Below are 27,348 nucleotides of genomic sequence, written 5' to 3'. Positions count from 1 at the left end.
GAACTCCTCCTTGTGTAACTGCAAGTAGTTCTATTGCTATTTGGCACAGCTGCTTTGCTAGAAAATATCTGTATTTTTTGCTTGATTCACTAGGGTAGGGGTATCTATGGCTTTGCAATTTGTAGATTCAGGTTTGTCTCAGGTTTTTCTTTAGATGTTTTATGATTCAAAAACCCCAAAGAATGAGACCTGTACCTAGGAGTGACATTTCCATTTAATTTGGTTTAAAAATCTGTGTTTGAAATTTTAGAATATCAACACCCCTACAGAAATACTTAACCGCACACAGGGATAAAGTTCTTACTTAAATCAATTATTGCAAACAATGGGCTGGATATTTTGCAAGTATAACTTAGCATGTTTCAACTGAGATCTAAATAATCATACCGATTTTACAACATCTAAAAATGTGGCCAGACATTCTTTTGGCTAGTCGATACGCTATTTCAACAGCTTGGTATTTTATCATTTCCTTCTTGCTTGATACTTAGAGCCATCTTTTCTCTATCAGTGTCACTAAATGTACCATTTGGAAGCACATAATAGTCAAAACATAACATAAAAGAGAGCTTTTCTCTATGGCTGGACTGGTGACGTAGGTATCTTCTTCTGAGAGGCTGTTTATCAAGCCAAGCTATGCTTACTGTTGGAAGGCTGAAGTTCACATTGCAGCTGATTCATCTGTCCAGTATTTCAGTGTGAACGTGAAGCCCACCAAGCCTGCCATCCTTGAAATCCATCTCCTCCCTGCTCAGCAAACATAGCACAATGACAACATTTGTGGTGGTGTCGCTTTCAGTGCAATGCTCATTGTACAAGTTTTCTCTATCCTTTACAAAGTCAGCTGAAATTTCCTATTTTGCTAGTTCCCTCTTATTTGCCCCCTCTTCTCAATACTTGTGTACTTCTCAATACTTTGAAAGAAGCAGACTGGGGCCATATCACCCCCTCACAGGCTTCATACAGGAGAAGCCTAGAGGGTACGCGCAACTCCTCTGGTGGGCAAGGTGGCAAGCCTTGGAGGTGGCAACAAAGATCTTTAGAGAAATTGTCATAGTCAAACGTAACAGCAGGCAGCGACCAGAATTTTAAAAGGCATCCAGTGCCAAAGGAACGACCCTAACCTGCTAACATGCTCTTGAAAATACCTTCAGGCAATCAGTGACATCTTTAAACACCTAAATGCTTTTGATACTCTGGCATCCAACAACTAGATCCCTCCATTGCAGAGTCTCTGTAAACAGGAAAAGTGACAACAGCATGCATGTGTAGCCAAATGCAACATATAAAACACTGCTGTAAGGCTGACATTCACCTCTCATCCTGAATATTGAGGTATGATCCAGAGAGGCTACACTGTCTACCATGCAGCAATCCACTGTCTGGTTCTAGGTATCTGATCATCCCTGCATGCTACAGAAATAACTGCAATCTATTCTGTTTCTGTAGAAAGCAAGGGTGTCCGTGAAGCTCCAGCCATTATTTGCCCCAGGCAAAATTTGCATTCACTTCAACGGTTCAGAGGGTATTGTTCATTTACTTTATTAAAGCATTTGTTCCAGTTTCAAAATAGAGCAAATCTGAGAATTATGAAACATGCCTAGTCAGTCAGATGTCCAGGTATCACCAACAATCAGGATGGCAGGCCATTCTGAAGCCCTGTTTTATGGGAGAAATCACTGTTCAGAAAACTGTTTCCTTTAGCAAATAATGTTTACAATTCAAAGGATCTAAATAGGTTCTCCACTTCAAAAATAGAAGACAAAGCCTAAAACCAACGATTAGGTCAGACAAACGAATGGTTAAAACCAGTTAGAAATCAGGGTTGCTCTCCACTTTAATTTGATTTCGCTCTCTAAAGTACTGGCACAAAGCTCTTCTCTTACAGGGACCTAAATACCAGCTATCCCTGAAGCACTGTGAGAGTGAAGTAAGGGTTCAGGAGAGCTTTATCCTCTAAACCTCTTTATTTATCTGACTGGGATCAGGTAAAACATTGTCATTAGCACTTGCTCAGCTCAAAAGTCCCGGGTACAGCGTGCCCACTAGCATTTCATGACTCCTGAGAGGGATGACTGTCTGTTGAAGAGCAATGCCAGCCTCCTCCTATTCCCCCGTTCCTGCTGGCACCCTGAGGCAAGCATCTGGGAGTGTATGCTGCCCCTCTCTGAAGCAGGTGCAAAGAATGGTAGTCAGTGTGTTCGCTCCCCATGAGCCTGCTGCAGGCAGACAGAAAAGCCTGGAAATCCCTCCAGTAACCCTCCCGGGGGAGAATGAGAATTTAGCCAAGTGCACTTAAGACCAAAATTGTTGCAGAAAGGAGACACATACACTTGTTAAAATCCGTCTGCAACATTCCCTCCCATCCTCCCCTTACTGTGGACTGATCTGGATTTCTAAAGAGTATAATTATGTCTTGCACAATGATTATGAGCTTTGGGAGCTCTCAGAGAAAATTTCCTCACTGCACATGTGGCCATTGGCTGACATACCAAACACATATCAGTCCTTTTTTTTTTTTTTTTTTTTTTTTTAAACTCTGCATTTTGCTGGGAGAGAGGCCAAAGAGAAAGGACAGACACCCAAGCCCAGGGCCAGGTTGTGCACTATGCTGGTGTGTCCTGAAGGCCAAAGGGAAGAGCCGTAAGAATGACCTCTGCTAACGCTCCCATTCCTCTGCCTGCCTTCCTACTACCAACAGCGGGATGTCTAATCTATCTGTACATCGCCAACAGACCCTTTACCAAGAATGTATTGACACATTCTTGATTTGCCCCTCTTACTTTATGTTCTCCCTTAAAAGACATACAAAATGGATTTTGTCTTCCCTAAAGCAGATGCTCGGAATTCACTGTATGCCCACGCAGTGTCGTCACGGTTTACAATCATTGTCAAGCTACCTGGTAGCTTTAAAAAAAACCCCATTGACTGGCAAAATACTAACAACAAAAATTACTGTAATACACTATCCTCCTTTCTAAATGGATCACCGATGGGTCGGACATCAACTTTGTCAATGGGAGATACCTTTGTACTGAGTACAATTAATGTTTTTATAAAAAAATCTTTCCTGAATGAGACAATACATTGTCCACTCATGTGAAAATGGCACTACTATGTATCACAAATGATATAGCCAGCCGAGGATAAAAGAAATTATTTCACCTGCATGCTGTGAAAATTTCAAGGCACCTGCACTTGGTAAAATGGAAGGTATGTAAGAATAGCATCAGTCAGCTTGTACGCCTGAGGGTAATGGACATCATCCTTTTTCCCATCTCAGTCACCATCTTTTCCATTTCCAAAGGGCCTCCAAAGATGAAAATGAACTTGACAATCATTCTGCAAGGCAAACTGATCCTGATTCTTCCAGTCACTTTGTAATTCACTGCAGATGGTGAGAGTGAGATGTTTACTGGCTGGCAGGTAATGAGCCTCGTTGTAGATAATAGTGATGGACGGGCAATCTTGCCTGCTGACAAGGAGGCAACTCAACATGGGCACACGGCATTCATCCATGACTTCACGTAAAAGGATAGTTGTGACAATGTACACAGGTTATAAACTACCCTCCTCTGTTAATGTCAGCATGCAGCTATATTTAAGCCTTCCCAGTTCACATTTAAGTAGCGTAGAATTGATCCTGATTGTCCATGAAAGTAGAACAGTCTGATTTGTGACCTAATGTTTACTCTTCTATAAGAAGAAACTTGATCTGTTTAAACATCTAGATATTCCCTCTTCCCAGGTAATGCCATTCATCACAGCTGTCAGTGCTTCTTTAAAAGAGAAATGACCCTCAGGCATGGTAGAAAACTGTGGAAGAACTATATACACCTTTGCCAAAAGAAGAAACAGCTCCTTTTTGTCACTGGGCTTGTATACACGTTGTGAAAGGCCTACACACACTAAATGATAAGTCAGTATTTCCATTTCCATTTCCATCCCCATCCCCATATAAAGGAACTCGTACTAAGAGACCTACACACTGTCCTGATTTTTTCTATCTCAGACATAAGGGTAGTGGATTTGGACAAGCTCAGCCACTTGATGAGATATACTTAAGCAGCTGGTTCCGAGAGAAAATCAGAGTAATTCAGAAATGTAACAGAAGATAACAGAAAAGCCCTAACTCCATTTCTCCTCTTCTCATAACTTTATGAAGCAAAAATAAAAAATCATACACACAACCAAATACCACTGAAGTCTTTTGTTTCACCAGAAAATATTCCTCTTGAAGAAAGGGGGTATGGCTAAAATTCATAAAACATGCATTTTAAAAATGTATTTGTTCATATATATATCTGTAAATATACACATTTAAACATGGATATTGTTATTCCACAGATAGACAACACTTGGTCTTAGTTTTCCTATTCTGAATCAAATATCCTTTCCCTCCTTCCCTGGTGAAATTTGATCATTTGTACTGTACCCGGGCTTCAAGACTTGATAAACGATCTCAGTGCTATGAAAGTTTCAGCCAAAACCTGTCTCTTCATAGATTCACTCCAGATATTCTTTCTACTTTAAAGACTCATGTGATCATCGCTTTGATCCTTTCTCCCTCAGCTCTATTAGGGGCACCATCTCTTCAGGGCTTGCAGCTTATAAAAAGACCACCATATTTTGATATGCCTTTGATGTTGTCTTCCAAAGTATCTTTGATTTTTAAGTTCTGTTCAAGTCTTTCACCATTAACCTTGATTTCACTTAGGAATTAATAGATCTATATTTCTATTGGAAAACTAATTTAGAAATTCTGCTTTCTCTGGCACTGTTTTTCCCCTCTTAGCTGGAAAGGTAGGTGAAACAGTATGAAAAACTGACCAGTGTTTGCAAAAAAATGAAACTATAGATAAGCTATAGTTGAGTTTTGAGTTGTGCTTATTGCACAACTCTCTTACTGAATCATTAAGCTGCCAGCAAACGAAGTGGTTTTGCAGGATGATAATGAGCCACACAGACCTTCCACAAGGCCACGGGTGACCGAGAGCTGTTACTAATGGATGACTCCTCAGCAGGACTGTGGTCTCAGTCCTGTGCTTGAAGACTACGTTTCCCTGACATACGACACTTGCATTCCCCCTTCTTTTGACACTCAGCAAAGAGGCTGAAGCTGAAAAGGCCAAAGGAAATACATTGTTTGAAGTAAACTAAGCATAGAGCAGTAAAACACTTACTCTAGAGGAGAAACTGGCACTGTCTTTCAAGTCTCTTTAGTAGGTATTTTCAATCTTTAGTTTATGATATTTGAGATTTACTCCCCCTCCTCAGGCACCACTAAGTGCGACTGAAGATTCATCTTCTCTGGTATAAAGAGACAGATGAAGGCTAAAACCAGGTCAGCCACACACATGCACACACCCCCCACAGGATTTATTTATACACCCTAACTATGTTCAGGTGACATTCAGATACATTTCAGGTTCTTGAAAAAAAAAAATAAAGCTCCATCTATGGAAGCTGTATCTCAGTGTGCCTTTCCTTTATTTAAAACTATCCTGCTTTTCCCCCATGACACTGTTTATTTCCTATTCTTTAGAGGAACAACTTGGAAGACCTTATCCCCTCTCCTCACTTAAATGAAACTGCTACTAATGGAGACGAACACATTTAGTCCTTGCAGCAACTGGCATGTGCACACCCATCCTTTTCAGTATCTGCATAGGGCCATCGCTGCAGCCTGTTGCCTTTGCTGAGGCACCGCCAGCACAGTTTAAGGGTTCCTTCCCAAGAGCACTTGTAATGCTACCACAATTATCATTCTGGGCTAACACTCTAACACCTAACCCTTGGGACACCCAGAGCTTCTGATAAGACACCGCGATGAGAGAATCCAAATGCAGCTCATCAGATACATGCCCTTTCCAATGATCCTTCCTATCACTCATCGCACTCGCTATCTAAAACATCTTTGGCAGAGAAGCACAGGCTGGGCGCTACATGACCTGTTCACAGCACTTCTCACCCTCTACCACTTAAGTGCACGGTCTAACGTTGTAGCTTGAGAATCCCACCCGGGGCTCTCTGCGTAGCCCCATGGCCAGGCACGGTTCCTACTGTATCACGCCTTTCCCAGAATCTTAGCCCCGCTGGAAAGCATTCAGCATTGAGAGGACCCGTCTTTATGCTGATAACACTAAAATATAAAATAATGCCAACAGCTGGTGCTACAAATGGCTTTTAAAAACGATGTTCATTCACTAAAATTCCTCTTGCTACTTTTGACATGAAACACGCAGTCTCTAATTATTCTGATCAAGACGGTGAAATACAAAAACAAACTTTAATTGTGTTTAACAGATATTTAATCAGGACTCACTGAACTACAGATTAAAGCTGAAATTCATAAACCATAATTACCCAATTGTCGCAAGCTTTTTGGTCCACATTCTGCTTCCGTCTGGGCGTCTGGCACTTTGCCCCGAATTTCTTTTAGTGTCTTCTCAGTTTCATTGCTGTTCATGTTTTCCAGCAGAGATTTAGCACAGATTATAAAATATCTGTTCTTGGCAACTTTATTAGTTGTTTTTTCTTACAAAGATTATACCCCACCTATCCCCATCCTGGGGCTGAATGAATAGGCATACGCTGTGGGTTACTTCTTGCCACAAGTTACCCTTTCCTCCCGCCGGGGTCCATGGTGTTCATCTATCCTACTCAGGTTCTGATTCCCTGACCACTGCCGTGCTACCAGAGCATCATCCGGATATTGCTTTGAGTGTGCCAGCTGACATACCTACCATGAATTATTCCTTCCTTTCTCCAGAGATAGAAGAGGATGCAATATGGTTTCCTGTTTTGGTAGGGGCTTTTTTATGTGCTTGATGCCCTGTGTTTACATTTAAGAAGACATGATAAAAGAAATACAATTCCCATGGGAAGCAGACTGTGGTGAGGTATACGCTAACCACCAGTTCCTCAGGGAATTAACTGCACGGGCTCAGACTGCCTCCCGAGAAAATTACAGATTGTCCGTTAGCACAGAGAGACTGATTGTGGCCGAGAAGCATGGCTGTTGACAGCAGTTTTCTGGCGACCTCCATACATTGTGTGCAGGTTATGTGGGTACTCTGAAGGCAAGGATTTGATTTAACATATATGGGAAAGTGGTACTGACATCCAGTATTTTTACAGTGATCCATGCTCCCAAGTACGCACAATCCAGTGTTCTCTGCTAAGCAGAGTCCCAAAGTTTTCATGCCTAGCTACACTATATTGTACTCCAGCAGAAAAGGCGTGAACCTCAAAGGTGAAAGCACTGTCCATTAGGATGAGATAGATAACACAGGAGAGGTTAGAAAACCATACTCCAAGAGGTTTTGTGAGACCTTATCTTTCGCTCCACAAAGATGTCTAAACTACAGATCAAGTGCCTTTGACACAACATTCCTTTTAGTTTTCACTGTGGACTTCCAAGATTTGGGGAGCAGTAAGTGGAAGAAAAGCTATTCAAAAATTTCAGAGAACTGACAGCCAGAAGGTAAAACTAAGAATATAGCAGCTCTGTTTTGCTGCCATTGTACAGCATTAGAGGTGGGTCCTGCACAAGGACAATGCTGAATTTGCTGGGAACGGATGGGAGTTTAGTTACATCTTGCTTATTTGCATAAGCGATGTTTCCACAAAAGTGCTCACATTACCTTGAAAATTCAAGACTCTTCAAACTTCTCCTGTTAGAAGATGATTCCTTGAAAAAACATCCTTCAAAGTCTCCACTGCAGAACCTCCCTCACCAAGAATCATTCTCAGGACTTTGCAAGGGAAGGTTATGATGTGGCCTTTCAGACAGGAAAAGCAGCTTACCAAACTGCAGGTCAAGCTGGTGAACAGCAAAGAGACTTCACCCTACCAGAACGGTGAAGTAGGTTCCCATGCTGGCACCAGGCCCGCACAGCCAGCCTACTCAGCTGTGGGGAAACACAGAACTCCTGTCAGCCTTAACCCCTTTTAAATTCGGGGCACGAGACAGGGTGGGGGGAGATATGGAAAAGATGACACTGTGGAAGCATGGGATCTCAGCTCTCTGTTGAAGATACAAAAAAGAGTGAGCTTGATTAAAAAATGGGATGGCCTTCCATGCATACCTGCTATTGCTTTTTCTCTTAAGAGCTGGAGTGTTCTTGAAGAACTCCGAGTCTGGGTGAAGATATATGGTATGACATACTGAAGTTCTGCCAGAGGCATTTGTCCTTCATGGTCATTCATAAAGTTCAAACAATTTCCTTTATTATCCTGACAAGAAGTGTGAGAATACAAGCTAAACCTTTACCTATTTCCTCGGACCTGTTCTCAGCTAACATGCAAAACATACATGCATTTTTTCTGCATCTTTCAGACATTTTTCATCATCAAAAAATAGTATTTCACACATTTATTTCTATCATGGTCATTTTGCCCTATCTCCACTTCCACTTCTTTTGAAGACCCAGGCAGTTCTATTCCCACTGAATCAGTCACATACCTTCCTCATCAGCTCCTTTATAGAGCAAGTCTTAAACAAGCAGCAGTGTACCACCTTAGCAGTCACTGCTGCATGTGTATCACACTGCTTGTTTGTTTGTTTGCTTTTGAAACCTTCTCTGAAGCTTTCATGACTTGACTGACTTGAAGGTCTCTGCAAGAACCCATATCTCGCATTTCACAGCGGTCAGATACCAGACTAGGAAGATAGAGAGACAAGGAGAAATTTCCTATTTCTTCTGTTTCCCTGTTTCTTTTCCTACATAAGAGAGGTTTGATTCTTTTTGTCAGCCACACAGTCTGAAGTCCAGTCACAGTCAGGTCTTTGCATCCTATGCAGAAGTCTGACGAGAACACATGCTATAGGATGATGGATGGCTTGCCATACAAGGCAAGCCTGATTTTTCACAAACAAATTGTTTTCCAGTTTGGCACAATTGTTTGTCCAAGGGTTTCAAGCTCCGTATTTAAACAGTGATGAAGAAATTGCTATCCGGTGTTAGTGTTATTCTTCATTCAGACTGTTCCTCTGAAAACAGCCTACAGCCTTTGAGATGGAAAATGTATCGTCTTAATGTAGTCGAGGTCCCTGCTTGCTACATTGCTAAATCTATTTAGCAGATTCTTCTTGGTATAATCTGTCCCCAGACCTAAGGAAGCTCAGTGATTTTAAGTGTTTTAAGCTAATGATAATGGTTAGTGCTGAGAACAGATGTACCTGGCTGTGGTGTGATCTATTCTATTAGGCTGTTAGGAGCTGTGTATTCATATTGACTTACCATTTTATGTCTATTTTCAAGGTGTGATGGCTGCATGGGGTGTAGTCTGTTTTTCTTCCCTGACATACGATGTATCATCATATCTGTGTTTTTTGATACATGGTTACTGCACAGAGAGAGAGATGGAGAACATCTGCATGTTTGTTTTCATGCCTTCCCAAGGTTTTGTACGTCTATTCTTGCTGTCCACTGGCAAGATTATGGGAAGCGGTGATGTATACCTGTATTCATAGTAGACCATAACCCAGGAAACGGTTGCACAGATTAGATGTGCATGCAGAGAGTTTGATGACTATGCTAGGTACTGCAGAAGTTTACTTTCCCTGGTGTGAAGGCATTGTGCATGAGTGAATTCCCTGTAATTGGTGGCTGCACTGATAGCATGCTAAGTGGAAGCTGTTTTACTACTCTTCTCTATCCGTAACACAACAGAGTGTAAAACTCTTCAGTCGTATCAATAAATGGTGCTTCACTTCCCTTCAGCACAATGAAGTGAAATTTCCGCTGAGAATTATTTTCCTGATCATACTGAAGGCTTGGTCTTGCCATTCATAAACATCTGCTATTGCCACCCTCCGGGGACAATACACTATTTGGGCTGTGCTGTGGAGGAGGTCTTGCATCTTAAGGCCTCACCTCAGTCCTCCAACACATAAGCAAATCCCTCCTATTTACATGGACTATACCACTGACGTCCTGCCAGTAAGAGTTACAGAATTAAGCTCTTGCAGAACAAATGCAACCTTAACTGGCCCATGTTACCGCAGTGCAACAGGAAACATGCCTACTGAAAATGAATGCAGCCTCCTTAAACAAATCTCATGCACGCAACCTCTTCCCCGTGAGAATTCAAAAAGCAGACGCAAATGAAAAACCACGTGGGGCTCTAGCAGAGACACCATCTCCACCCTGACTACATGAATGGAACTTATAAAGGAAAGATCCAACTAGGTTAAAATCCAAGACCATTTAAACAACTATAACCATGGACAAGCTGAGAGATACGCAAACACAAGACAAGACACTAGATCTCAACAGAGACATGTAAATTACTATCCTGATCTGGAAAGATTAACTGAAGGTGTCACAGTGCAGCTCTGGGCCAGCACACCAGCTGTTCAAGTTCTGAACCATACTTTGAGCATGGAACTCAGTTCTTGTGCTACAGGGCAGTGCAGTGATGTGCTGCAATGCTAGAAACAAGAGGTTAAAAGGTTAAATACAGGAGCCTCGTTTTCTCTGATGGTTTGGCCAACTTGACTAAAGCAGAGCCCGACTAAATGACAGGCACCATAAGCTTAATTCTATAGCTTCAGGTCTCTTAATCAAAGAATGACACCAGTATCATAAATTTAATTTTCATTTCAATACAAAGAAAATACAACTCAGATGTAACTGATATACATTCTCTCCATTCCCTAAACCATGTTCTGGGCACTTTGTCTCTTTAGAAATGGAAATGCATTCTTATGAAAACACTACAGGTTAAATACCTAGGACATTGCTTCATAAAGCAGATAATTTTGCTATGAAAAGAAAGAATATATAAATTCTAATCTATTTCTCACCTTTGACGTTCTGCCTATACATGAATTTCTCTTTTTTTTCTCCTGTTACCCCATTTCCTTCCTAAGTCCATCTACCACAGAAGTCAATTTGCCCTCCATAGCTCCTCAGAACATGTGCTATAAACATCCTTACCTTTTCCCAAATGCTTCTTTCCCCTGTCAGGATTTTGTACAGACGCATAGGGAAAAAGGCCTGGTATCTGACGTTTAATAAGAATCTCAAAGAGAATACACACAAAGTGCATTAAGATTTTCTCCCTGGTGCTCAGAATTAAGTGAAGGCTGTTTGCCCACTGCTAGGAGATTGGTCTGTATCTGAAGCTGGGATCTCTGTTTCTGCAGCTGGTACAGCCATTTCTCTCTTACATTTTACATTCCAGCTAATTAGGTTCATTTTTTAGCCTAGGAAGAAACCATCTTTGTTGGAAATCATGTTGGTGGAATCAGGTATTCCTCAATAAAAAAACAATTTAAGTGGCAGTAATCTGGGATCTTATACACTGGGACATGATATTGTACAAGCTATGCTTGGCTCGCATTTTTAAAGCATGTTTCTCAGCTATGATGTTCAGAAATTTCTGTAGCTTTGGTTTTAAATGAAAATTGCTGTTGACAGAATTTCAACTAAAGGTCATGATGCAAAATACAATATGAGAAGCTCTGCTTCCTTACCTTACATCACTCTAGTGATTGTACTCATCTCCCATTTGTTATCGTTATGTATTCATGTTATCTGTATGTACTGGACTGTGGGTCTTTGCAAGAGGCAGCCTGGACGCAGCTAATGGTGCTTTTTAAACTTCAAGTAATAATAGTGACGAGAAGTATCATCTGGAAATTGCAAAATTCGTGACCATAACCTCCCAGACTAGGCAAGGAGAACAGCGGATTCCGAAATGATTCAGGTATTTATACAGTTTCCAACACAAATCAGCCACTTGGGTCCTTCCGGCATTGATCATTGCTGGGCTGCTTGCTCTTCTCTCTGACGTACGTATCCTAAGGCACCGTGAAGGACAGGGTGTAAGGCTGGGGAAGGGGCACAGAGCCAATGGCCAGCAGTAGCAGTACGACTCAGCGTGATCACACCACCGCTCTCCTTCACACAGCCACTGAAGCAGTGGTCTTTGTCTAGCCAACACCGGTCTCCTCCACCCCTGCTGGTGCCTGCGCCCTACCACAACCCGCAGGGGAGGAGTGACGAGCATGAGGTGCAACAAGGGCGACAGAAGAGACACGAGACAGACAGATGTTTTCTACCCCACAGTCTCTAACATGAGAGAAGGCAAATATTTCTTACAGTTTCTTTAAACATCATTAGACATGAGCTCTCACCAGCAGGCAATGAGGCCAGAACTGCTCTCACTCTGACAAGGGCAAGCAGCAAAGCTGGCATCGCAGCCAGCTGCATCGGGACCCGGTCACGAACAACAAATAAGCACTGCGTGGCATGTGAGGTATACCATGGCTTGCAAGACACCTGAACGTCTGTCTTTTTCCCCTTTGGGAAGTACTTGTGCCAACCACCACACCGATAGCAACTCATGGCCCAGAACTAAACTGAACCAGACAGACCCCAGGGAAGGCTGCAGTGGCCTGGGAAAGATGTCCTACCCACAGTGTAGGGCAGAGAGGATGATGCCATTCTGTTAAGCAAACAATAATCATTTCTGTAACCAGAAAGGAAACGGGAAGATGGCGAAAATCTATTCTGACATGACGCAGAGAGGAAAGCATTCATTAATTTATAGTAACAGTCTTTATTCTTGTAGCAATCTTTACAAACTGACCGGAGGTATCACTTGTAATTTGCTTGTCAACCCTACACTTCTGAAGAAACTTCTCTTGAGGAAGGGGAAAAATCCCTAATTATTAAAAACAACCCCAGGCTGTGCCTTCAGGTTTTGGTCTGAAGCCAGTACCCGCAACAGAAACCTTTCAACAGAAGGCAGCAAGGACTTCTCAGGGGAAAGCTACAGGACCAGGCCACACATTCCCACTAAAAACTGGCCTTTTTTCCCCCCTCCTCCCAATCTTATTATTCCCAAAAGATACAAAGAAAATACAAGATTGTTGGGATTTCTATAAGAAGATTTGGCAGGTTTTTCGTATTTGTTTAGACTGTAAGATATAATTTGAATTTGGGGCTTGCCTCTCTCTCTCTCTCTCACTAAGAAGAAGAATGAGTTATTTGTTCTCTGAATAAGTATTTGTTATTAGTGGATCAGACATGGATAAGGTATATTATTACAACCATGTTTGTTAGGTATGATTTACATTGTTTGCTGCATATCATCTTAGGCTGTCTTTAATTTTGTTATACTTTAGGGGGTTTTTGTTTGGTTTTATGCATTTAGTCACAGTTGGTTGTGTTTTGAACTTTGAAAAAAATTAATACAAAGGAAATTAAAAAAAGAAAAAGAAAATATTTTCAAAATGATGTGGAAATCAAATCTATCCCTCAGTAATTTGATTTGTAGGAAATGGAGAGCAAAGCATTACAAAGCATTACAAACAGAATGCCTTGAAGTGCATCATAATTACTTACATGTGCAAATACATTGTCTAGGTTTAGGCATTCAGTTAATAATAGTCATAATAATTCTATGCCCTTACACAGGGTCTTTCATCCAAGCTTCTCCAGGTTTGCATAAGCAATCATTAACTAATGCTTGGGTACCCATGAGTACTCTGCTGCTTGTAAGGATGGAGAAATAGAGGCAAAAGCTCTCCAAGGTCAAGGACAAATTATGATTTGGTGTCAAGGTAGGAGAGAACTGCAGATGATGGTTTTCTAACTACAGGCGGATCAGAGACGTGGAAGTTCGTAGCTGATCCTACATTTCTACAACTTAATGGCTCTGTAAGAATGAAGGAGTGCAAAAGATGTGCATCTAAGACCTTCTGTTCCACAAAGTTTAAAGGCTAGAAATTGACATAAATCAGATCCCTGGCTAATCTTTGGTGGAACTCTGGTATATACAAAAATATACCAATATTTTGTATCAAAGCACAAAGACTGACAAATCTGCCTTGTTTGGAACTCTTTACCAGCATGAACGGCTCTCATCTGAGGCTCTACAAATGGTTTTCAGACCACGCATCCTTTGTGGAAACCTGGGCTGAATGTCAAAGGAATCTGGAAAAAGGTACCCTATAAAGTTCAGTTCTTACAGAAAGTCCCAAACACAGTTTCATGCTTGTAGGTTATTCTCACATTGATCTCTTAAGTTTTAAGTACCTGAAACTCATAACAAAACTCTGAGCATGCCATACTACCCAAAAGCTTTTCCACAATTCCTGCCAGGGAAGAAATGCTGGATTTTATACTCTTCTACTGTTTACTACCATGCCACTTCCTAACTGCACACCTGTGTTGCTCTCTCTCCCAAGCCAAGAGAGGAACCCATGGTTTCTGCAGTCCAGGCCCTTTGCTCCTTGCTAGCCAAAACTCCATCCTTAATTTACTAGAATATATGTTTTCATGCTTCACTAGTGACCAAAACCCAAGACTGCCAAATTAATTTTGCCGTTTCATTTAGCCATGCAATAATGCTAATGCTTTATACTATTACCTGCTGAAATAGCAGTAAGTGCTCTACTGCAGTTACTGACCCACGCAGGTATACAACTGCCTGTTCGAAGGATCTGACATTAACACATCCCATTTTCATTTAGCCTGCATTTCTGTGCTCTATGTAGCTGCGACAAGAAAGCGTTTCTCTATACATTTCCATTACCTGTTATGCTTTACACTAATAAAAACACTGGATATTATTTATTTGTCTGGCTGACTGACAAAGCCAGGCATCAAAGCATCATTCCAGTGTCACATACTTCAACACTCTAATCTTTCAGAACTTGTAAAGCAATCTCTTACGGCGCTTTGTGGGCTGTGAGATCACCCTGACAAACTGTGATAATGTTGGCAATCTCCGAATGGGTGTTCATTTGCAATCTTACTACAGAGGAATTGCTATGTTTCCAAATTTGAGGGCTTGACATAATCTGTCTCCACAAAGCTATCAGGGTCTGTCATAAGGCTGTCTGTGACCCAGGGATTTTATGGGGTTAATATCTATCCCCAGTGCAACTTCATTGTAAGCAGTGGAATTACCTAGAGTATGACTTTCTCTATCTATTTGCTTTCTTTCTCTTTATTTAAAACACCCCTTATTTTTATTTTTTTTTTAAGTGCAAACAGCACCTAGCAATAACATCTGAGTCAGGTAGGGGAGATTGCTCCTCCAAATCATGACCAGTTTCTTACAGTTCATGCCAAACCCTCTGTTCCCCTCATCACACTTAGCGACTGAGAAACAATGCAAATGTCAGGTCAAGCTACAAAGCTATTGCCATCATCTCTTCCCTTCCGTATGCTCCCAGTACTGGCAGTCTCTGGGCTGCAGTCCACAGGATATCCACAATTATGGCCCAGATTGAGGGAGGGGTAGAAAAACGATGGTACTTTGCCAAGTATGTCAGAACCTGAACTTGATCAATTTTCAGATTGAAGCTGGGGACTGTGGGACAGCACCACATTCTCTATCATCCAGCTAAAGGAAGGAAAATAACTTCCCACCTCCAAAAAAAAAAAAAATCAGAGTTAGTGCAGACCTAACATACATAACTATTTTATATTTGCCTCTGAACCTTATCTTTAGTTAAAGAAATATGCTGTCTTGATGTAGAAGGAAGATTTTTAAAATGCCGTAAGACTGTTAAGCACCACAAGAAAAAGTGAGACAGAGGGAGAGTCAGTCTTCATCATATTTATGAGGGCCACAAAACTGCTAGTGAAGTCATTTAATTTTGAAATTACTTAGGAGTCCTTTAAAAAAGCCGGGAACACAGGATGGAAATAGAAAACTAAAAAAAGTGCATCCAGTGTTTCAAAATAAGCTCCCTGCACAACACCCTTTCCCTGCTGTCATCCCCTTAGGCAAATTTACCAGCTCGGCAGTTCCTCGCAGTTAACAAAAGATCCTCCCCAAATCCTGCTCAGGGTGTGGGTGAGCTGCTGGGACCTGGCCACCGTCGGGTCAAAAAGCCCGTGCCAGGGCACAGGCGCTCCACGTCAGCGCAGCACTGGAGCACAAGCTTAACTTCAAGCACCGGCTTGGATATTCTGCTGAACTAATGCTGGGATGTTTTGCTACGTTTCGTACATTTTTACAAAAGAAGTTCCCTTCCTTGGATTATTCCATCTAATCAAACCCAAAATCGTTAAAGATGCACTGTACTGTGTTTTATCCCCATTTAAGCTATTTTCTGCATTTCATTCTCTATGGAAAAGGAAACTCAGTGTCACTATCTGACCTCAGGAATAAGCACCTAGCTGCAAAGCTACTGGAAAATTTTTGAGTCCAAATAAATTCCAAACTTGTATTTTGGCCCGAAATTACAGCAAACTTGCCCCTGCTCTCGTTGCTAGTAAAATGCCTACTGCTTTTACCAGGAGCAGCAATTATCCCTCATGTCTCTTTAATCCTTCTGAAAAGCATGTGCAGCCCTGGAAGCCCAAGGTAAACATTTTAATGTGTGTATTATCTTACTGAAGTCAGCAGGTTGCATGGATATGAAAAAAAGGCTGCATGAAAAGATAGCACAAAGATCTGCGGGCTTCAAAAGGTTAAACGGCATCACTAATACAAAAACTGCAGATGGGACAGCCCTGAACGCAGCAATGAAAACGGTATGTGCTTTTCCTTCCTAAAACTCCCTTCTTGAGGGCCAATGTTTTTATTTCACAGTAAGCTGAGAATTGGTGAGTAGACTTGTATACTAGTTATTATTTGACTCTTATCTACATAAATCTATTTTTAAAGAAGAAAAAGTCAAAGGAAAGAGCCCTACCTCTCAGCTAGTGCCACTTCAGAAGCTTTTTGCTAACCACAGCTGAATTTTAATAATGTTTCTCCTTTTTAATTTATGTTTTTCAGTATTTTTAATACTGACAATAAGTCACCATGCACCCAGAATTTTCTGAAAAAAATTCTGAAGAATAAAGAAAACAAACTACCACTAGTAGATCACTATTTATAGAGGAAAAGAATACAGAAACATATTAAATTTACCATAAACAAGGGGGCTCATACCATGACAGCAACTTTTAATGTAATTCATTTGTCATATAAATTATGTCCCTGGGGATATCCCGTAAAATTAATTAGGTCAGAGAGAGAAAGAAAACAAATCGAAAACTTCTCAAAACTCCAGCAAACAATAGGTTTTAAACATAGCAGTAGCAACAGTCTCACTGTAAAGTTATTCCCTTCTCTTCCTCTATTCTTCTTTCCAGGAGACCAAGATCATCAGACTGAGAATCATCTTGGCCCACCAAGACCAAGGAAATCATACAGATTCAAGAAAACAACATTTCTGAAATTGAAAATTTTGCAAGCAGCTCTGTCTTTCCAAACTACAAACTCCCTGGAAGAATTCTGAAATATAATTTAGTAAAGACATTCATTGTGTCAATGTGGCTTTAAAGCACAAAGCTACAATTGCAAAATCTGGGCATGATACATTCATCATACAACACAGAAAAGCAAAGGGGAGGAGGGCGGAGGAAAACAGTAAGAATTTTAGACAAATTTTAATACTGGCCAAACTCATCTTCAAATCAAAACTCTGAAGCTTTGCCTGTTCATTAGCTTCTCTAGAGTTTAGGCAAAAAGGAATTTGCCCGTGTACTTTTCCTGTACCACTCTGGCTTCATTTTGTGCAAGAAACAAGACTTAGCTTTTTTCACTCTTCTCAACACAGCTCACTGAATTGGAAGTGTTGATACACACGTACAAAATCCAACACATTTTCTGATCCCATTCAGAATTTGCTCTTCCTGATGCCTGTGCCACCTTCCAGTGTAGACTTGAGTAATAAGGGCAGAATAGGAAGACAACAAAATGCAGGGGAGTAACTGAATTGATGGTGCTTGATCATTAATGACATTAACAGACTGCACTAATGGATAATTCCACAGTACAAATTTCATCTGGATCATGTGAGGGCATGAGATCACATTTCTGCCAGCCCTTATATGTGTTAATGTTAGCAGCGGGGAATAAAAGATATCAGATAAAGCATGGAGCTTGCTGGTAAAAGTCAACACATCAAAATATATTTTAAAAACTGCATCAGAAGAATCAATTTATAATGGAGCCGTGCTTTGCGTTTTGAGGTGACAGAGTTCTCGATCTGGTAGAAAGTTCCCAAAGCTTCATTTACTACATTGTCAAAATATAGCCTGAGGGGAGACGATCTGACTTACAGATTACTTTATAGGACTGGTGATGAAAGAACCTTGCTTGGCTTCTAGATCCCAAGTTTGGCTCAAGATAGTGCAGTAGCGAACAGAACATCTTTTATTTTATGCTGGGAGTTCACAGTGTTCCTCTTCAGCACGGAATTAGGTTTTACTGTATAGAATTCTCACACACAGCTCACTTATGGGTTAGAATTCACACCTTCAGGTTTTGGGGATATACTTCACACCCTTCATTGTTACTGCTACTAAAGATACAGATTACAGTGTCCTCATGTCATTGTAGCATCTGTAACAGAAATCTTTAGAAAACTCGGGAAAAAATTGTGTCTTTTACCAGGCCACAGCATGTCTTATTCAGCCTTGGAAAGGCTTCAGAGTGCAGTAACCACGTTAATTGGACATTATATGGACAGCCAAGGGTAGCTCAGTTACTGTGCAGCTTTTACTGTTCCTTGTCATGTTGTTTCAAAACACATTTCGTGTTTTAACCAGTCATATATACATATGAAAGCATTGCACAACACTGGACAACGCTACAGATCCACAGGAAATAATTGTTTCACAAATATGAAGCAATCTGCACAAATATAAATAGCGTGGCCCAAATCTGTTCCAAATTACGCTTATGCAAATCCATGGAAGTCCATTAGTACCACTAACAGAACAGAACAGATAAGAGCATGTAAAAATATAAAACATGGCTCTACTGTACAGCTATCCACAGGCCAAAGCCTGCCAGCCTGCCATCACTTACATTCCCCTACTTTCCCAGCACGGCTTTACAGGAAATAAGAAAAATAAGAGTATCTGGGAATTCTAGTTCTCTCATGCACTGGAGGACACATGTCCAAGAACATATGGACTTAAATGTGTCAGCATCCTACATCACTCTTATTTCAAGAATGTTATTAATTTTTGTGGGTGGAGTCCAAAATTTTAATGCCATATTAGCACACAGTGGCTGTTTCTGTGATGCACATGTCACAGGGAGCATATGTGTAGCAGTCCAAGGATAGCATTTTAACTTGATTTCAAATTATTTTCTGAATTGTAATACTCTCAAAAGATGGAAGTAGTGATGCTACTAGCAGGGTATTTCACAACTTTTGTCTTCACAGTTTCATCCATCCACCTCAACTCTGACCACCAGGATATTATGCTATTGCAGATCTGGACTCTCCACACACAGCTGTTTCAACAAATCTCATTTTGCTCTATAATGCACAGCGTGTGACTTCAGGATTGGTATTTTCAATGCTAAACCAAGCTATATGAGTCATGTATGCTCCTCTAGGCAAAAAGCAAGACTAAGGTCAGAAAACTCTTTGCCCTGCTAACTTTACCTCAATTTCAATCCAAATCTTCTCAAATTAATTAGCCTCTTTACCAAACTCGCAGGTACAGACAGATACTGTGGGTATCAGCCATGCAACCACTCCAGCTGGATACAGTGAAAAACATATTGCCAAAGGCTTTTCGGCTGTAAATCAACAGGTGGTTTGGCACCGAGATTACTACCTGTTTGTGGTTTTCATCTTTGGTTTCAAGACAGAAAATGAGATGATACCTTTCAATGCTGCATCTCAAGCAGGCTGTACATAGAGCAAGGTTTCATTCCAAGCAAATCTCTCTCTCTCTTGCAAAGTTGAGGAAAACTGCCAACCACTGCTGCTCTTGCCATCAACACGGCGATGTAGACATTAGGAAAAGGCAAAGTAAAGGGAGAGAAGAAAAAGGAAAAGAAAAATGTGAGTTTTATATAAACAACAAACTACATAATGACTACATCTGAGGACAACAAAATAAAAATTACTGGCTTTAGTGTAAGGAAACAAACAAAACCTTGGAACAGCTTAATCTAAGAGGTTTTTTTAGTTTATTGGATACTGAGAATTTTTGTTTAAATTTAGTTCCAAGGGATACAATACTTTGAAAACATATGATAAACTTAAAGGGCCAACATTCAAGAAACAAACCTATCGTGGCATCAAAATGAAGTACACCATTACTCAGAGAGCAGCCTAAGCCCCTTCAACAAACACCCTGCAGAGCAGCAGAAGCACTTACAACATATGTTCTTGCCTGCAAACAGCCCAGGGTGCAAAAGGTGGGTTTCGTTTTTTGGTTTTTAAAGCCTTCTGCATGGGCCTAACTCTGCCTTTGTTGAAGGTAGTGTTAACACACGTCGAATGCAGTGGGAACCAAATGTGGATAACTGCATACTTTGAAAAATCACACCCAATATGTTCAACTGATGCCATCATTCTCTGAGGACAAGTGTAAGCTATGGAATACTACAAGTAATAGAGAGCAGGAGTCTAAAGTAAGCTTTTCAGAACCAAGGAAGCATATTTCGATACTTTTTCACAGATAATTGGGAATGTGCATCTTCAAAATAGTAGTCAAGAGTAGGTAAAGACTGTCTAGAGATCCTTATGGTGACAGAAGTCTCAATGCCTTTTCAGAAAATAAGAGTTCTTCAAAGCAACTCTCAGCAACCAGTAACAGAACAGCCAGTGAAACTACGCTTTTCGGATTAAAGTAAGAAAATGAAAGTCAGTGCCTCTCCACAGACGTAGACGTAATGAGAATGACTTCAACACATCTGCTAGTAATCAAAATGGGTCCACATTCACCAGTACACAGAAAAGTGGAATCCTAATGATCAGCGAGAAACTTTGTTTTGCCCCAGTAACTGTAAAATCGTTCCAGGAAGTTTTATGTACTAATTTACCTACAGAAGATGAGAACTGCATGATTAGATTGTAATAAATCATCTATACTGATAAAGACTGAGCTGAACAGAAAATGGAACTACCCTATCATGAAGATATAATCACTTGGAGGGAAAGGGGCCCCAAAATATTCTGTTCCTGAGTTGGAATAAAAAAACCAGCCAAGTGGGTCTTTTTTGCCTATGAGAAGGTGTTTCCACAAAAATTCACCTCCGAGAAAACCAAAACGGAAATTTCCCATCAACTAGCTAGAAAAAGGAGAATAAAAAGAGTAAAGAGCCTTCCAGAACCAGCAGTTGGGAAATATTTGTTTTGACTTTTCTTGGGTAAAACAGTTATTCCCAAGGAAAAATTTTATTTCAAGAAAAAGAGTTTCCACCGAAAAATCATTCCAATGGAGAACGCCTGGCCACGGCTACAAAGAATAGGACCACTGGCCTCAGCCAGGGGAAGGGGAATGCCAAGGTCAGCGGACTGGGTCTGCCACAGTCCTCTTGCACAGTCACGGGCAAACTGCTTTCATCCTCCACGATGCCATTTCCCCTCCAGCCTTTCTGCCTATGTATACCGTCCACTCTTCAGGGCAGGGACTGTCTCTCACTGTATGTTGTATGCAGCCTACTGTAACACGCGTGTGTAATGACTTTCAGCACTGCAGTAACAACAGTATTTTTCCCTCCTACAGCAGCTAGTTCCCAGTACTGAGATGAAGAGAAAAACACAACCTATGGCTGCAACACACTGCTAATCAAACACTATTGTATACCATGGGGATGTGGGGGGGATGCCTTTTCATCGTAGAACTAATCAGAGTTTATACACACAAAATCAGACAACTCTATGGTCCAGTCTTGTGATCTGTGTTCCAAGCTGCCAGAAATAAGGCAGGAAAGAAGCGGGGGGGGGGATGGGGGGGGGCATCTCCTGTGTTCATAATGAAAGAAGAGAGATGACTGGACTAAGAGCTGATGAGGTTACAAGGCAACAGCAGTGCCATGAGTTGTTTGGGCTTAAAGCCAGATGTCTTGTATTTCCTTTGATTGTTTCTAAATAATTAATGGTATTAATTTAATCATGTGACCCCCGCCCCCCTTTTAGTATTTGGCTCTGTGTACTAACACTAAATATAAAGGAGAAAAACGGGACTGTCTATAGCATACTGAATATTGATGCTGTGTGTTTGGACTGCAACAACAGCTGATACTCATATCCATAAGACTATATATCTACAGCACTCACACAGTGTTTGCACGAAGTAGATCAAGTAGTAGCCTTCATACTCCATCCATAAACCAGCTCAACTATGGCATATGGACACTGCACGTTTGAAGTAGTAAAATAGAGGGTACAGCTCTCTCTCCGCCCACACTAAGATGAACCTGCCACTACTATTTCACGTAACATTTTCTGGCAAGCTCCCAGTTTTCAGTCATGCTGTTTTGCTTGAAAGAAACACTCAGAGGAGACTCTGCTTGTCTTGCTGTTCGAACAAACAAAATAATCACGCATCTTGAGCTAATGGTCCAAAGCTTAATGAAGATCATAGAAAAGAGGCTACCCGTGATGTGAGCATTCCCTTCTGACTTATCCACATAAGCCACCGCTGTTGGCAAAAGGAAATGGATTATGAGGATAATAAGTAACCCTGAGCTCTGGTCTAGACAAACCTTTGCTTGGTACAGTAGCAGTCAGCGCACAAAGAAAACAGCAACCACCAGCAGTAAAAATTTAACTTCTCCAAAATTTTCGACACCAGGGCACTGGCGGCAACAGCAGGAGGACCTGTGCTCCTGCACCTCTCTTGTTGGCTGCAAGTCTCAGAGGCACCAAGTAATATCATGGGAGTATTCTCAGCATTAGTGTTGAGTACTAGGACTGCCAAACTGTAACAGCAAAAATCCTGAACAAATGAAGACTAACGAAGGCAGCTCCCTACTCCCTACGTGCATATGTACTCAGTAAAAATGTTTGCCATTCTCCTACATAGAACAGCCTACCCTCAGCTCCCCGAGTCAAGTCTCCAGTCCCACCCATCTTATTTGCCCTTTTTTCCTACCACATTTCCACTTATCTTGAATCCCATGGCACTTACCATCAGATAGTATTAAAGGGGGTAGCTGTGAGGTTTTGGAAGGGAGAAAGAAACCTGACAGCTTGGAGCAGACCCTCACTTTGTCCAGCCATGCCCCAGACTTCTGGAGGTAAGGACAAAGTGATACATGGCCTTCCCAGATGTCAAAAGAAATTTCCAAAAATGTGCACAAAGCTAACCTCATCAAAGGTACCTATGGGGAGTCAGAGAGGGCTTGGTCAAGTCTCATTTCCTACATTTTATCCATGGCTCCCTGTTTGACTGTCATTCTGCAGCTAGACTACCGGATCAAGACTGGCATAATGCTTTCTACAGTTACGATTCTTCAGTCAAGGGAAGTGAATGCTGAAGAGTTCTCCACTAGAAAGCCTGGTCCTAATCTTCAAGGACTTAGCAGTCAAGGCCTAGCAATCCTACAGGCATCCTTCTCCACGACTAACTCACCAAGCCAGTTGGGCTCATAGGAAGAAGCCCATTTCATTACAGAGAGATCATATGGGACATACACCCGAGCCTTTCAACTGGGACTGGGGCAGAGCCGAAAACTGCATCGGCCCTGCACACTGCAGAGAACATCACCTGGAGGGATCACCGTGACTGCCAAATCGCAGGCTGCAGCACTGCAGAGCGAGTGGAAGAGTGCTCTGGGTATCAGAGCTCAGGCTATGGGGCTCTTCTGCAAGAAAGAAGCAGAATAGATATCAGACTGACCACGCTGAGCAGAAAACATCTCACCTTGTCGTGTAAGTCCTTCTCTAGCAAGGTTATAAGGTTGAATAACATCACCTTTTTCTTTCTCACGGACATACATAAACAGAGAAAACACTAAATAATATTGGTTAAAATTAGAAGAGGAAGAGTAACATACAGAGAAACTTTACAAACAGCCCCTGTGCTTATTTGCTTGTTTTTCAGGATTTTGGGGGGTGGTGGTAGAGTGAGAAGATGGCATCTTTCCTGTGGCGACAAGGATCTCTGAAAGTGTCTACATGTCATACTTTGCTGAGAATGTACCTTTTGTTCCTTCTTCTGCTTTATTTCCCTTTAATGATAGCTTTGCAGTGAATCCCATTTGTGAGTTGCTCAAATAAATGCAAATTTATCTTGTAAGCAATACCCTCCAAAATACTACTACAACTGAAAATAAAAATGTTAAGAGCTAAAAGGCACTGGGTCCTCCCCAGTGCCCTCATCTCCCCAGCACACTGGACTGCTTGCTATTATTATATATGGAGTACCAGGCAGGGTACTCGGTATTATAAATATGTACTGTATTGAAATATATAGCCCAAGTCCCCAGAGCCCAACATTCTAATTAGAATTACAGTTGTGCAAATAACTGATTTATTTGGCTAGCTGACCAAACTGTGAACACGGAAAGGAAAAAAAAAACAAAACCCACCTAGGTGTTTAACAAAATGGGCTAGTTTCCTGTTTGTGTTTGATACGTTTCAATTATAATAGACTTTGTTTCAAAACAAAAACAGAAACCTTGTTCAGAAATATCGAAACAAAACCTTTTGGCTTTCCAAAACTTTTCTTTTAATTTTTTTCTCAAGTTTATTTTTTTCCATAGTTTTGGCTAACCTCTATCTGAGGCAAGCAGTTTTCAGCAATTAAAACATTCAAATCAACAGTTTTACCCAGATCTCAAACTAAGGGCTGAACTGTGAGTCAACCAGCTCTCGCCTTAATGAAAGAAGAGCAGGGAGGCAGGGGATTTGCATTCTCTTCTTGGTTCAGCCCCGTCTTTGCATCCAAGGTGAGTTATTATTTCATTCCTTTATGGTTGGCTCTCTGTCCACACTTTGTCTCTGCCATCTCTAAGCTCGTCGGGGTTAGATGCACCTCCTATGGCATGTCTGTACAGTGCCTAACACAATAGATTGCTCATCCCAGCTGGGGCCTGTATGATTTACTATGATATAAATAACTGCTTTTTTATGCCAATAGTTTCACTTGCATATATTTAGCGGCCCATCATGGGAACATTGGCTTCTTTTTTAATTAATTACTTATTAATAGAGGTAAAATATGAACGGACAACAAGTCTAGATTTCTCCTGCTTCATCAATTTCAGCGCTCAAAGCAAGCATCTCGTTTACAGCTACCAGGAACCAACAGGGACATGTACTGAATGAAGCCTGAAACCCAAGATCCCCTCAGCACTTTTGTACCCCCGTTATTTGGGGACAAATCCTCTCATCCCTCCAGGGAAGGAAAGGTAGCTGGATTGAAAGAGCTACTTAGCGGAAAGTCTCACGGGCAACCCCCAAATTCTCTGTGCAGGGCTTTAGCCGCAAAATTGTCACCGGTAGGAATGGGAAATGCGAGTTCAATGTCTGCAAAGAGGTGGAAACAGCTTGGGAGGCTGAAGGGAAGAGGTCTGCCTGCCTCTGTTTTGGAGACCCCTTGCATCTTGCAAGGCCAACTTGCTTAATCAAAAGACGACTTTAGAGCTCGTTAGAAAATAAACAACACAGAAATAGAAACGAATGCAACATTACGAACTCTTCAACTTCAACGTGCAGCACTCGGGGCTGGGGGTGGGGAGGTTTCTCAGAGCACACATGGCTGTCACTGACAATAAAGTCAGTCACGTTTTTAAAACACTGGGGACAGAGCTGCAAATGTGCCCCATTATGTCTTGAGATGTACTCCCTGGGTACAAAAGGTGCGTGGGTTACCGTAAGCTCGTGTGTTACTTTGCTGAGACCATAAAAGGCAGCACAAAGCAGAGGCTGAGAAAGAGCAACCGTAGAGTATACGGGGTGATTATTCCTAATGTACGGGCCTGATCCTGGGTGCCTCAGGTATCCTGGCGTCCCACCGTAGCTTTAACCCCACACTATTTTCCTCCATCCTTGGGGCTGCTGCTCAGCTCTAGGAGACACCACTGCCATTTCACAGCCCCCCTGGCTGCGCCTAGCCCCCAGCCTCCTGCTAGGGGGACTGCCAGAGGCCTACAGACCACACCGGTAGCTGCCACGGGCATCGTTTGCAGTCGGCCATTCCCCTCCGCATATGAGTGCCCCCACGCCATGCTAAAGGAGCAATTACTATAATTAAAAATAAATCCTCCTCTCTGTCAATTGTCTGTACTTATTGGCCATTGCTGCCATCTAGCCAGACACATCTCCGATATTCACAGAAGCCTTCAGCCTGTTTATTTTCCCTTTGCTGTTTGGCCTGAAGCAGGGATAAATGCATCCCTTGTTACTCACTGCCTCTGCAGAGACATTTGTAAACTTCCACAGGGTTTTCCTTTTTTTCCAACAGGTGACAAAATACTGTATAACTGCAGGTGCTCTGGGGACGCAAACAGGAAAATGGAGATCAGATGCAGCTGTAGTTGGAGAAAGGGAAAAATCAAGATAAAGGCAGCAGATAAGAGAGTGCTAAAAAGAGTGAAGAAATGATTGAGAAGGGGTAGTTAGCTATTTTTGGTGCCAACTTACTCTTGCAAGGTAGCTCTAGCAGAATAATTTTGTCTATTTTGTTATCACGCCAAATTTTGGCAGGTGTTACCAGGAGAAGGTTGGAAGTTTATTGAAAAAAAAGTTTCTGGATGTTATTGGAAAAGAAGTTGTTGATTCAGACTAGCACTGAAGGATGTGCTGGAGGTCACAGCTGAAGGGCACTGGCTGGTGTTACTGGACTTGTGAAGTAGGAACGATAAGGAAGTGGTTTCAGAGAGCTTCTGAGTTCAGATTTATTCTTCTAAGAATTTGTTTCCAAAATTTGGTCAGGAAAATGTTCCTAATGGAGGGCTCACTCTGCACCCATCCCTTCATCTCCTTTTGGTATATATGGAATGAAATAGGATCAAAAAAAGAATATTCTAAGGAGACTTAGAAATGGAAACATTCAGAGTTTCATGGTCTGCTTTCTGCTTACAATTCAGTTCTAAAAAGCCAATCTAAACTTTCAGACACTGTGGCCATTCACTTCTCTAGACAACCTGCTTTCAGAGCCATAGATCCAGCAACATAATAAGCTAGAGGTGAAACACAACAGGTAAAGAGAAAATAAACATGACTGCATGATAAAAGACACTGACTGCTCTCTGGCCGTAACGTTTCAACCAAAGAAAAGCCGGGGGAGGAGAGCAATAAATGTCTGTGAATCCGAATTTCTGTTACTGTACTTCCTGTTCCACCAGGGGAAAGAAGAAAAGTTGTATTTTGCTTCCCTGATTTTTTTCCACTGAAAAGGGAGGTTTCATGGGTAATCTAGAGTAATATTCAGCTGTGAATCCAATTTATGCAGTGGGATAGGATTAAAAAAGGAACAGAAGGTCTGGATTCTGAACCTGCTCTAACAGTTTTGATTTGAACACAACCCAAGTCTTGAAATGGCTTGCTTTCCACTTCTGGTTTGGAGCTGGTTGAAATATTGCCACAGTAGCACTTCCTGTAAATTTTTTGTCCAAGATTCT

At 41.5% G+C, this 27,348-nt stretch overlaps 1 protein-coding gene across 2 annotated transcripts in view; it reads right to left on the bottom strand.

Annotated features, from left to right (window-relative positions):
- Positions 1-27,348, bottom strand: part of LOC143165500 (uncharacterized) — a 477,160-nt gene that overhangs the window by 118,368 nt on the left and 331,444 nt on the right. For both annotated transcript variants that reach the window (XR_012996266.1, XR_012996264.1), the window contains one exon: positions 19,651-19,751. The gene's annotated coding sequence lies outside the window, so the exon portion shown is untranslated. The remainder of the gene's footprint in view (positions 1-19,650; positions 19,752-27,348) is intronic.

The sequence above is a fragment of the Aptenodytes patagonicus genome, chromosome 1, assembly GCF_965638725.1.
Source record: "Aptenodytes patagonicus chromosome 1, bAptPat1.pri.cur, whole genome shotgun sequence".
Lineage (NCBI taxonomy): Eukaryota > Metazoa > Chordata > Aves > Sphenisciformes > Spheniscidae > Aptenodytes > Aptenodytes patagonicus.
Note: the sequence above shows the minus strand (reverse complement) of the source record. Positions and strands in the feature narration are given on the sequence as shown.